This window comes from Lissotriton helveticus, chromosome 3_2, assembly GCF_964261635.1.
Source record: "Lissotriton helveticus chromosome 3_2, aLisHel1.1, whole genome shotgun sequence".
Lineage (NCBI taxonomy): Eukaryota > Metazoa > Chordata > Amphibia > Caudata > Salamandridae > Lissotriton > Lissotriton helveticus.
In genome coordinates this window covers 441,136,722-441,149,774 of record NC_136062.1, presented here as the reverse complement: position 1 = coordinate 441,149,774, position 13,053 = coordinate 441,136,722, and positions in this window count along the sequence as shown.

Here is a 13,053-nt window from a genome sequence, read left to right as displayed (position 1 = left end):
TTTATGTAGACTACAAACTGGGGTGCAAGTTCTAACCACCACTTCCTGACTATATAAACTAGACCAAAGCAACTTTGTGTAAACATTGTTAGAATACTTGTTTTTCAGTTGTGCACTCACACTAACGATTTTCCTGACTGTTGAATGTCTTCTTATTTCTCCGAAAGCCAATACAAATGCTCGTAAAAAATTGCACAGCATTAAATAAATCTTTGCAATTCATAAGAGTTGTGCAAAATATATTTATTTACAAGTCACAAATACAGTCACAGGCTTAATACTACTTAGATGAAAGAATATGAATACAAATATAAACAGTGCAGCAATGGAGAAGCACAGCCAGTGCCAGCTAACCAGAGGAGAACCCGGTTATTACTGAATATCAAGGAGCTCTTTTGATGTAAGAGGAAGGAACATAGAGAGTTTCAGTGGTTAGCAACCCGCAACTGGTGCATCCCATCTAAGCTAACCCTTGCAACATGGCAGACAAGCATAGACAAAAACACTAGGGATGTAATGTAATAATATTACTAATGGTACTATCACCACTAATAATAATTATAATTTGAAAAATATACAAATAAATCATCATAAATAGATGAAGCCAATAGATCTAAGGTGATAATGCTGAACGTTTTGCAACACTGAAGAAATGGGGAAGATCTATTTTGCACAGTTTAGCTGATTACAGGGAATCAAATTAAACTTTAGATCCATGTGAAATAAACATAGACCAAGGAAGTTAGAAACTCTTCCTGTTCTGTGTACATGATTTCAAATGTAGAAGAAAAGTCGTTTGAGGCAAAACGAATTTATTCAACGAAAATTCTGTTGTTTGTGTGTGTCATAAAACCAACAAAAACAGTGCAAAATCAGTTTGTTTAATTTCTGATCGTGTGAACAGCACAAATAGCTACAAATAAAGGTGCTTCTTTTTTACAGCAACATGTATGCATTCCTGGGACATGGTTTCTAATGTTTAAAACTCTTTCACAAAGTTAGATTATTTAATGGCAGCAGGTGTATCATATTTTCATTTTAACATTTTTTTTCTGCTACACATTTTTCAATTAATTTATTTACTTGCATTTACTGAGTGCTTAACCCTAAACATCATACAAAACAATAATAGGTGCTACATCAGAATAGTAATTAAAAATGAATAGAAATTTTCAAGAAGAGAAAATTATTCAGGAAGGTGCATGTGCAAAGTAACTTTTTTCTCCTAATGGACTAATGGGTACACATGTTCACTGTGTGAGGCCAGAAAACATTTTTTACAATGTACTAATCCCATTTTAAGATTCAGTACTCCTAAAGAGGGTTTACAACTCCATACCTATTTGGTGTCTAATGAGACGTGTTGTAGGCATCCCACCCAAATACCGAATCTGTATGAGATGTTTCATTCTTTTTCAATTGAAATCTGGTTGCAAAACATTGAAAAGTTACTGACTTCCATGTTGGGTTGGCACCTATTTGCAAAACAGAAGGTTTCCCCTTGTGATTTGCATCCCAAATGTCCTTTGCAGCAGGCACAATCATCCACTATGCAACTATGAGACAAAACCGTGAATACACAAAACACATTTCTTCAGATAGTGCAGCAGCCAACACAATTGTATCCCAAACAATTGCTGAGCACAGAAACATATCTGCAGCAGGTGTAGGATACTTTAAAATTTAGCCCAGTGACTAATTCAGTGAGCCATTCAGATTTACTGTCAGATATGTCTTTGTTGCCAATTTCTTTGCATCAGTTTAAAAATATATACATTTATAAGTTGTATGCCAGATTCGGCTCTTTATCACTCCACCCTCATGTGGTGCAACCCCCTTTCTACTACCAAACTTTGCCCCCCTAATCATGGGTTCCCGGAGACATTGTAGATCTGTATCCTATTATTAATATGTATATTCTGCCAGTTGAAACTAAGAACGTCTCTGAATCAGGCCACCAGGACACAAGGTGCAAGGGGTAATGCTACTTATAAATGACCATGTGTATTAAATGTTGGCCCCAGTCCCAACCAACAAACAGAGCTTGTGCACTGGGCTGCAGTGGCATCTCCTGCTTAGCATTTACTGGCTGTCTCTACTTGCATAGTATAAGCGTGACCCTAGCAATAAAATGCATGACCTCACATGAGCCAAGCGAGTGTAGGGATATAGGTGTGCTAAAGTCATTTGGCTCCACCCCTTCGCCCACGTGACCCTTGACAGCACAGTCACACCTTGAGGCCTTATTAGATCCAAGAGTAAAAGGGTGGTACATCAAAAAGGGTGATTCTCCACCATGCATGGCTCATGTAGTGAGTTGCTCTTCATGTTATTAAGGATAAATCCCACAGCACATACCCTGATGGCCGGGTGCAGCCAACGGTATAAATAAATGGACAGGGGACAGCGCATGGCGTGTCTCACTTGCTGTCTCCCATTTGTGCACCTGTCATGTCTCTGAGCAGCCTTGTACGCTAGCAACATGGATTTAGGGTTTGCGTGTGTGTTAGCATTGCCGAATCCTTCAAGGACTTCAGCGGCAGAGGTGAGCGAGCATGCGCTAACTTGTGAAACACTGCTTACCCCATCTCCAATTCTGCACTGGTCCATCAATGCCTGAAGGCTTCTGTGTCAACTCAGACAAGCCTTTTCACAGTGGTCCAGGTACTCTCCAGCATCTCACATGGCTTCTGGGGTACATCCTGGTCTTCTCCACCATTGTGGAAATGTCGCATCCCCTATGAACGTGGCGCATGGTCAGTAGTAGCATTGAAAGGTACTATGGTCACAGCCCAGCGAAGAACAGAGGTGATGACTTGAAACATCTCTAGGTTCAAAAAGATCCCGTACAACATGGATGTCTCTCATGAGTCAGCAGAGGACATAGGGGCGGAAGGCAAGAAACTCGGGAAGGTAGGTAAAGTAAGGAAGAATGGCTAAGTTCTCATCACCACCAGCGGTGGTGACTCAAATAATGTAACTGACGTTACATCATGCAGACCCTCAATATCTTGTAGCTAGATTAAAGTTGTGTTCACCCACAAGTGAGCAACAGTCCACCCAGTTGGCCATGGCAGTAGTGCCAAGGTTTAACCCCTTCCATGCGTTCGTCGGCCAACGGCCATGACGAGCACTACCTCTGTAGTGCTATGCACATCCATTGGCCGACGTGGCCCCACGCACTCTGCTAAACCTCCGCACCGTGGTGGAATTGCCGCCGCGGTTAAGCGGTTAATCGCTCAAGGAAAGGTGTCTGCTCTTTCTTCTTTCTGCTGCCCACCATTTGGAATAAATTACCTCTAGATCTACGCCTTGCAATTTCTGAATCAATATTCGTAAAAAGGTTGAAGACTTGGCTCTTTGATCTGGCTTAACTCACATCACTATACTTCTAGCGCTGGGACACTCCTCAGCGCATTTGTTGCACTTAATTAATTCCTGTAAATGTTGACCGAGAACATGCAAGTGAGCCACCTAGGCTGCCGTCGGAGAATCTGCTACATCATTCTGGAGCCAAGGAGCTCTCACATCCAAGACTCTCTTAGGACCTGAGACCCAACCCCTGTCAGGTACTGTGTGGTTATGTATGGTCACACACCACACCCAAAGCCCAGGAAAAAGATTGAGGAAGATATGAAAACAATTCAAAGTGGGGAGGGATGCAGTGTGCCACCAGGCTCACCAATGAGGAACTTCTCACAGAGCATGTACCCTGCAGCTGGGCGCGCACAAAGGTATATATGAACTGACGTGGAACCACTTGTAGTTCAGTATCGACTAGAGCCACGGTATGAGCAGGTCTGACTTGCGGCCCACCATGTGTACACGTATAGGCCTCTGATCGCCTTCCACAGCTGACATGTCCAATGGAACAGCTTCTGTGTGGGCCATTTCTTTCCTCTGCCGCCATTGTACGCTTCACTGTATCAGCCCTGTTACATGCAGGGCTGCCTCTGGGGAATGGGATGTGCAACACACGTGAACAAACCAGAAAATCTCGGGGGTCTACTAACTAGCTACCAGTCTACCCGAAGTGTGCCTACAGTGATCATACACTCATATCTACGGAGAGAGAGTTGCAGAGTAGAAAAAGACCCTTATGAGTGGTTGGATTCCCATCAAACACGTAACCATGATCAGACTTATCATCTGGGTTTCCAGCCTTCCATCCACTGACCCTCTTGATCATAGAGGGATGAACCATGGATTATATCATGATGGGAGTCTACAGAGGAGACCACAAAAGCAATCAGGTATAGGCAGACCCTATAGAAGTGGTCCTGTAAAAAGGTGTCTATGTGGGAATATTAAGTGCAGTGCAAAAGTGTAAGTGAGAATTAAAAAGGATTTATACCAGAAAAATATTTTATTAGGGTATCTGTTATAATCCTAGTTAAGAAAAGTGCATAAAGGCAGTTTCATACATCACTGTCTATTTATATGGTCAACATGTTTCAGCCCTCTGGACTATTAGTCCCTGGCTTTCATCAGGCCCTACTTTCTATTTTGCAACTGCATATGTATCCAATGTGTAATAAGTGCAAAAAAATTATGAACTTTAATAAGTATCTCAAAGTGCCTGGAATCAATGCAACCTCACCTATCGCATGTATATCCTCTGTATAAATAGGGTCAAGATTCACCCATAACATACGAGGAATGGGCCTCACCTCGCCTGGAACACAGCTCAGGTATAGGAGGCCCCGCTCTCTCCGTCGTTGTCCCACGCTATGCCTAAGCTTGGTACATCTGTTTGTGAATAAGGAGATTCAGACTAATGACTAGAGTTCCCAATTTGGATCTGTGGAGCCGGGTCCGAATCCAAGCTTCGGCTCAACATCTTATGATGTTGGCCAAAATTGGTTACTCTCGCCCGCCGTGCCTTACGAAAGAAAGTGTGACACATCTGGCTCTCATCAAAAGTGATATAATACCCCTGGGCTGAGTACACACAAAATAGAACTGCAAAAAAAATAAGGCACTAGCAGAATAGCACTAGCAGAATAAAGTAGCAGCCGCACACTTGCCCCAAGTCCAGGTTTTGTGCAAAAGCAGATGTTTATAGTTTTTAAAGCACACTCTTGCTGTCCGTTTTGTGCATGGGTAAATTTGTGGTATATTTATCAAAGTTTTGCATTGCCCTTGCACCACGCAAGGTAATGCAAGGGCAATGCAAAACCGACATGACATTTGCCACGCAATGCATGGCTACCTAGCGTGGTCTTGCGGTGCAGGTAAATTTGGAGTAACACAAGAGACGCCATGGTGCAAGGGTGCCTGCGTTGCCGCTAGGCAGCCACAAGTGCACAGTGCAAGGAGAAAGCACGAATGCGATATATCTTAATAAATATATGGTGTATTCCTGCCCTCCTCCATTAAAGCGCTGCAGCGTAGCAAGGTGTTGCGTACCAAAATAATAAATATTGCCCTTGGTTTATAAATTGATGTACGTACCTAGTCAATGTGCACTGTCTAGTGTGCACTATAAGGGCAGCAACCCGTCCATTGTTTCATGCCTCAGCCCACTGGGCCTTATAGCCACGTTAGTGAATAAGAAATGCACAGATTACCATATGCTCAGTCTCTATTAATGAATATAGGTATGGCTAGCTTTCAGGTGCCTGCAGCCAGTGCCTCCTGGGTATATAATGTCAGTTCATGGAAAAAATACAGGGCTAAGGGAGGAGCTGTTGCTTGCCTTCAATCCTACATGTCACCCACCATTATTATTATTTTTTTCCCCCCTCCCTCGCCAGTTTCTGTTATAGAAACTGTTTTTTGTGTGAAGGGACACAGGCGGTCGTCTTGGTCAGTTGTCAAGATTAGTAGGAGCATCGGTGAAGAAGAAACAACATCTTTTTAAGTTTCAAAAGATACGTTTATTGAATATATAACAAGATATAAAATCAAATAACATGACATCGCAATCTAATACAAAATGTATCATCAATAGCATATAGGCAGGTAGTCTTACAAGAAAAGAAACAATTATGGCTGGAACAAATAGAGTTAAAACGGGTTTAGACCTTATTTAGTGTACCACTGGAGCTAATTTAAACTGAAACAAATATATACTATAATAATCACATAAAAAGAAACAGAAAAATTCAAGGGGTTTGAGCAGCTTCTTGAGGACGTGGTAATAGAGCATTAGATAAGAAAAAACATCTGTAAGTAGTGCCGGGTGACAAAAAAACACCAACAGTAAGCATTCTAGAATGTTTATTTGTTGATGTCTGCTTGGGTTATGAGACCTACTGTGACACCATTCACCCATTGACCCCTTTAAAGATACTAAGCATTGTGCACTAAAGGTAGACGTCATCACAAAATTATTATTCAGAAAACATTACACAAAGCCCCACTACTAAAATAAATCCTGTAAATTATATGAACCGTGGCAGCAAGTGTTTTTACGCACCTACCCTAGTTGAAAAAAAGTGTGCATTCAAATTCCACACCCCGATATACAGATTCCGGAGTAGAGAATTTTTGCAGCACAGAGTGCACTGACAACGGTGGAAAATCAATCAAACTGGTGGATTTTTCAATATCCTACGTTTTTGGAGGCAGAAAAGGGGTGTGGGCAAATGGTAGTGAACACCCAAAAAACATAAGAGCTTGTAGGGTTCTTCGACATTTTGCAGGTTTTTTACCACTTTGGGAACACATGTGAAACGAATCCAATTACAGGCAGAGAGAGGTAAGCCCTTCTCCTTCGTAAGAAAGAGAAAACATAGCCAATGTGAAGAAAAAAAATCGGCTTAATAGTTTACACGATTAAACATGGTGACCGGACGGTTACTCCAGAAAATCTATGTCTTGTGCAGTTTCTGTAAGTCATTCTGGGGTTCTTTGCAAAGCACCAACAAGCCAGGTATGTGCTACAAACATCAAAATAAATGTACGAGAGAACTAGGCTTTAGCAAGATGGGTTCTATGAAAAGGGCGCAATCCTGAAAAAAAGATTATACAGATAGGAAGAAATATGAGCCAGAGTCTCAGACATAAATAATTCCCCATGATTTGTATTTTCAAACCTTTTAGGTTGATTTGGCGAGGCACCAATGGGCCTCACGGCGCTGTACAGAGGTGCTAGAACAAAGCAAGCTAAGCCCCGACCAGAGGTTCATTAATGCATAAAGGTGTAAGTGAGAACCAGCGAGAGCAAGAAACTTTAAATTATAGCACCAAGCCCATAAACATTTTGACAGGAATCGGGCAAAATATGCCCCATTTCGATTGAATGGTTCGATATAAATAGTCAGCTCGATCTTAAAATTTGTGACAATTTTCACCAAACCCAATTTTAGGATGATTATATCGCAGGCACTTTGTACTACGCAAACTAGAAAAAAGTACTTTTCCATATGCACAAATATTTGCTACTTCTGTAATATGGAATGGAGCGAATTGTTTTTCCACCAGGATAAAAGAGAGAGTACACCGGTTTCACACTAGTGTTGATCTATACCTATAAGTTGTGGATACAAATATATATATATATACTCTTCTATTCTAGCTGGCACTGCCCCCGCTACCCCCACCTTACTTAGCATTCTTGACCCCAGCTGCCTCCTTGCACCATGAACTGCTCGCACGTGCACACATCAGCACAGAATTTGTGGTTGAAGTCGCTGGTTCTTAGAACACCCCACACTCTAAACCCATTACGTCATTTGTCGTTTTTCATAGGATTTGAGACTCTGCTGCTTCTGATGAAACTTTGATGTTTACTTTTGTAAACATCTGCCATGCATCTGTGTCACTCTGGGCACATAATATATTTCAAACACCCCCCTGTCCTACAGGGCTTGACCCTGCTGGATAAATGACATAAGAAAATGCATTTCAAATGTGGAATATTACTCCGTGTTTGAGATTAAATGCACTTGTTAAAAGCTTACAATTAGTTTGATTTCTGTTTTAATGAGTTTTTCATCGATTAGATTTTCTTTGTTAAAAAATCTCTATAATGTACTTAAAAAACGTTTTTATAAATGCATGTGGAGAATATGATTTTATAATTAAAGGTGGGCTTTCTTGGAGCAAAAATCCATCTTCAAAATCAAAACGTGTTCGCTTCTTTCCCTATTACAAAAGCAGCAAAAATGGTGCAAATGTTTTTCTTTTTGTTTCACTTTTCATTTTTGCACTCAACAAAATATCTCTGATATTTTATGACTGACTCATTCTGGTGTCATGAGACTGTAATAAACCTAAATAATCCAGTCTGTTGGCTACTGATATAATTTTATTTTTAAAGCTCTGATATTGTTTGCCGCATTCAGTGCCAATATTCACACCCAGATGTTTAAATGTTCCATGGTGGTCATCTCCGTGATAGTCAATCCCCCTCCCTCTGTCCCCACCCCTTGTTTAGCCTTATCTCTATCACAACATCCCAAAACAACAGATGTGTTTCTTTTGCAGGAACTGGCATAAAAGGTGATATAATAGAGGGCCATATTATCAAGAAAGGGCGTTACATTATCGCCACTTTTATAGGCAGGAAACTGCCGCTAAAGCGGCGATAATGGCCATGATAATATGCCCTTGTGAATTCCCATAGAAGCCCAGGTTAACACCAGAACTTGGGCTTCTATGAGAATTCACAAGGGCGTATTATCAAGCCCATTATCGCCGCTTTAGCAGCAGTTTCCTGTTGATAAAAGCGGCGATAATGTATCGCCCTTTCTTGATAATATGGCCCTTAGTGTTTCACAAACAAGTGATCAGAACAAACACACCGCAACAAGGCCGCACTTTTTTTGTGACGTCATCATCAATGCACAGAAGCTTTGATATTACAGTTTATGTTTTTCTTGGCGGACAGTTTATATTTACATACTTTTTCAATGCAGCCTTAGTAGTTTCTGCCCTGTGACCCACTCTAAGATTTGAACCTGTTCTGTCCTCTGATTATCACCGGCATATTTCACATATTGTTTTTTGTTTTCTGTCTCTTTTGTCACTAGGTATGTTTCTCCCATTCCGGAAGTTGGTCACTCCCAGGTCTCCCTTCTGAGTGTGCCCCTACGCCTGCTGCAGCCACGCCATCTCACCACGAGGGCTCACACCTGCCACACCTACGTCATAGCTGTGGAAGGAACGCTCGGGATGCAGAAGATAAAAGAAACTTCCGGTGTTTAGTGACACAACCCACACCCTCTCTACCCAAAGGTGTCTTGCACTGTTGTGCACACAGGCTCAAGACACTACTACACTGGCATAACGAAAAGTGAGGGGGCCTCCCAGCACGGCACTTAGGGGGGCCCCCTTCCGGGCTCAATCAGGAGCTCTCCGGCCAGAGTGCAGGGCTGATGGGGCCCCTTGGAGCTAGGGCCCCCCGCACCGCGTGGGCTGCGGGGGCTTGTATTACGCCCCTGCACTACTAGACACCACTATCACCAGATATGGCTGGATATCAAGAACGGAGACTCAAATTATGTGCAGACTTCTTTTGTTTCTACTGCCCCAGTAGCATTCAGGCATAGATATCACCATAGCAAACAACAATGAGCCATACCCATAATTCACCATTGCCTCTAGATTATTGCCTCTTTTCTAGCTGCTCTCTCACATATAAATATTTTTTCAGTTTTCTCCGTGTGATATACTTTTTGGAGAGTGTGTTTGGATTTTAGGAAGGAGTTAAATGTAACTCTGGGTTTAGTATTTCTTTCCTGCTCCTAGAGGCATATTATCAAGAACGGCGTTAAAATTATCGCCGGTTTAGCGGCAGAAAACTGCTGCTAAAGCAACGATGATGGGCTTGATAATATGCCCTGGAGAATTCCAATAGAAGCCCATGTTCACATCAGGACATGGACTTCTATTGGAATTCTCTACGGCATATTATCAAGGCCATTATCGCTGCTTTAGCGGCAGTTTTCTGCCGCTAAACCGGCGATAATTTTTAACTACGTTTTCGATAATATGCCCCCTAGTTTGATATGTTGGACACTCCACTGTAAACAGACAGAAACCTCTCTGCTCATAGAGAGCATAAGATCTACTCTCCACCCAGGCACCTTCCATTCTATAATGTCCATAGTCAGGTTTTATGCAAAAACTAGAGGTTTTGTTACTATTCTTCATGTTTGCAAACATGCTATCTCTTTCATATGAAAAAATTGCGCACCAAGGTTTTTAGTGGTTTGTGGGAATAAAGTTGTGGAATAAAGTACCCCTGCCGTACATTATAAGGATATTTTAAGTCACCTAAGAGTTCCATAACCTTATAAAGGAACTCAGTCTTCAGCTTCGTTAACCAAGTTGGTTCTGCAACTCCTCGATGACTTGCGATATCCTTATATTGTATAGCAACAGGTACTTTATCCTTTACGTTATCGGTGTGATGCCTTTTCTTTTACATGTCTTCAATTGGATGCAGGTTAAAGTTAAACTATAACAATCTTCTGGAACTTTTCTTTTCCATGCTTATATCGGTCTCCTACAAAGAAGATCCATGGACCTTTTATTATCATAAGTTATTGGTGTCTGTGTGTCATTTATAGTTGTTTTGGTCAAACTGTCCAACAGTCTTCTTAATAACCCATATCTGTTAACCGGCTTCTCTGATGTTTATCTTTCCATCCTGTCAATCGTCTCTTTCTTTGTGAACGCGTTTCTGTTGCTCTTACAGCTTGTGCATAGGTCAGTCTGTCTGTTTGACCAATGCCTGTTTGTCAGTGCCAATCAGCATATCTATACCCGTTTGTGTTTCTCTATTTCGTTATGCAATAGTTTTTAGGCGTCTGTCATTTTGAGTCTGTTTTATATGCATAAGTGACAATTTGTATATTCGCCTGTTCATGTGGCATCTGTTTATTTCCCCCTATTTATTCGTCTAATTGTCTCACTTTGAGATTTGTTCCTATCTTTGTGTTTCATAGCCATCAATGTTTGTTTATACTTATTTCTGTTCCTGTACATACTTCTGTGTGTCTATTGTTTGGTTTATGTTTCTATTCTGTCAATTTTTTAAAATATTTTTTGGTATGGTTAGGCTTCTGTCTGTTATGAGTCTGTTTATCCATATGTCTATTTTTCTGTGATTGTCCATCTGTTGTTTGTCTGTTTACATGTATATGTGTTTATCTGCTCTATTTATCTATCTGTGTGTTTTTATGTCTGTGAGTAGCTATTGGCTATTGGATGTCTCTGAATGTGCATCCTCCTCTCTAGTTTTCTATGATCTTCTAGGCATTGTCTATTGAAAAGTGTATTTGTTTATCTCCTATGTTTCTACGTATGTATGCATCTTTAAGTTGAATTCTTGGTTTATCCTTGTTTCATTCTGTGCATATCATTTTTTGTCTGTTTATCTTTGTTTACCTGTGTGTTTATTTCTGCTTCTGTCAGTACACCCCTTCGTAAATGTATCCATCTGTGTTTTATTAGTCAGTGTTTATGTTTAGGTTCACTTGTGTGTTTAGATGTCGGTTTTTATTCCTATATATATCCATGTATGTGAGTATATCTCTGTCTTTCAATCTATCTCCTTCCCTCTCCACATGTTATTGGCTCAAGACTTCACTGACCACTCTTTCAGTACATCGCTAACCTCTCACCACCTATCATCTCTCCTAGGTACCAGAAGGACTGTCTGAAATTAAGTTGAACAAGTTCACAGATTGACTCTCTACTAACCAAATTCAAATTTTACCTGCGTAATCATTTACAGAATAGCAACAATCGACACTCTAGTATTAATGGGCAAGTGTACCACGTGAGGTGGGACGCGAAGCCCAAGGTGCTAAGATATCGCCGAGCTTGAAACCAAGAACTGCAAAAAATAAAAACAGTGGCCCCATGTTCTCCCTCTATGCTCAAACAATCTTCAATAACATAGGTGTCTTTTATGTAGTTATCTATATATTTATCCATTTATAAACTTTGTATAACACTAATACCTACCTATTTATGGCCACTTGCACCCTCACTACTGCAGTTCATTTTCAAAGAGCACCTCATAGACCGTCGATATAGGTCTCCTCCACATCCTGGACCATCAACAATATTTCCTCCACTCCTGGACACAGTTTAAAACGGTTCTCCTTCCCCCCTTGTCATTATTTCTGCTCCTCTAGCATCCATTGCTCCTCAGCTGGCTTTGCACTAGATAAACTGATGCATACAAAGGTATAAAGCAAGCATACATGGAGTTTTTCAAATTGCAATCATACCCTCAGACTTTCTAGCCTTAAGACACCATGCAGATGATTTGAATATATCTGCCCTAAAGCCCATGTGTCCATTTACTGTGTAGACCTTGTGACCCTCCATAAACCATCCATCCCTGCTCCTTGATTCCTACTGCTAAGCAACAACCAACTCACCCAGCACTTTCTTATCCTTAAAGAGCATCCACATAGAAAAAGATAAAGGCTAAAGATGTCTAAACCCCCAAATGACCTTCTGAAGTTGAAGTACAAGTGTGTGTGAAAGCACTACTGATTTTCATTTAACTTTAACTTAGCAAGACGTGTTAATTTTTCTGAAAAGATCAAACACTGTTAACTAAACTCATAAAACTGTTCAATGCAATTTGACTAAAATATTCACTTGCCTTGCACTGTTTACTTTAACGCTCAATATCCATTCTATACCACCACATATGCCAAGCACCCCATCCTCTGCCATCTTGCAGAAGGCATCACTCCTAGGTTACAGTGTTATACCTTTTACTTACTTCCTTTGGAAGGTCCATGGCAAGCCTCATTCATCAATTTGTTATGTTATGTTTATTGGTAGAGTGCACTTATTCCCCATGAGGGTATTCAGGCGCTGGAGCAGGTGTGCAGGTGAGTGTTCCCTCAGCGTAATTCAAAGGGCTAGGTCTTCAGCTTCTTGCGGAACTCAGGAAGTGAGGAGGAAGCTCTTATATGTTGTGGGAGGTTGTTCCGCATTTTTAGTGCTACATATGCGAACGACTGACCTCCTGTATTGCTCTTATAAATGTGGGAGAATATGCATGAGTGAGAGTGTAGCTGAGCGTAGGTGTTTGTTCGGCTGGTAAAAGTGTATGTGGTTGTTGTGGTATTCTGG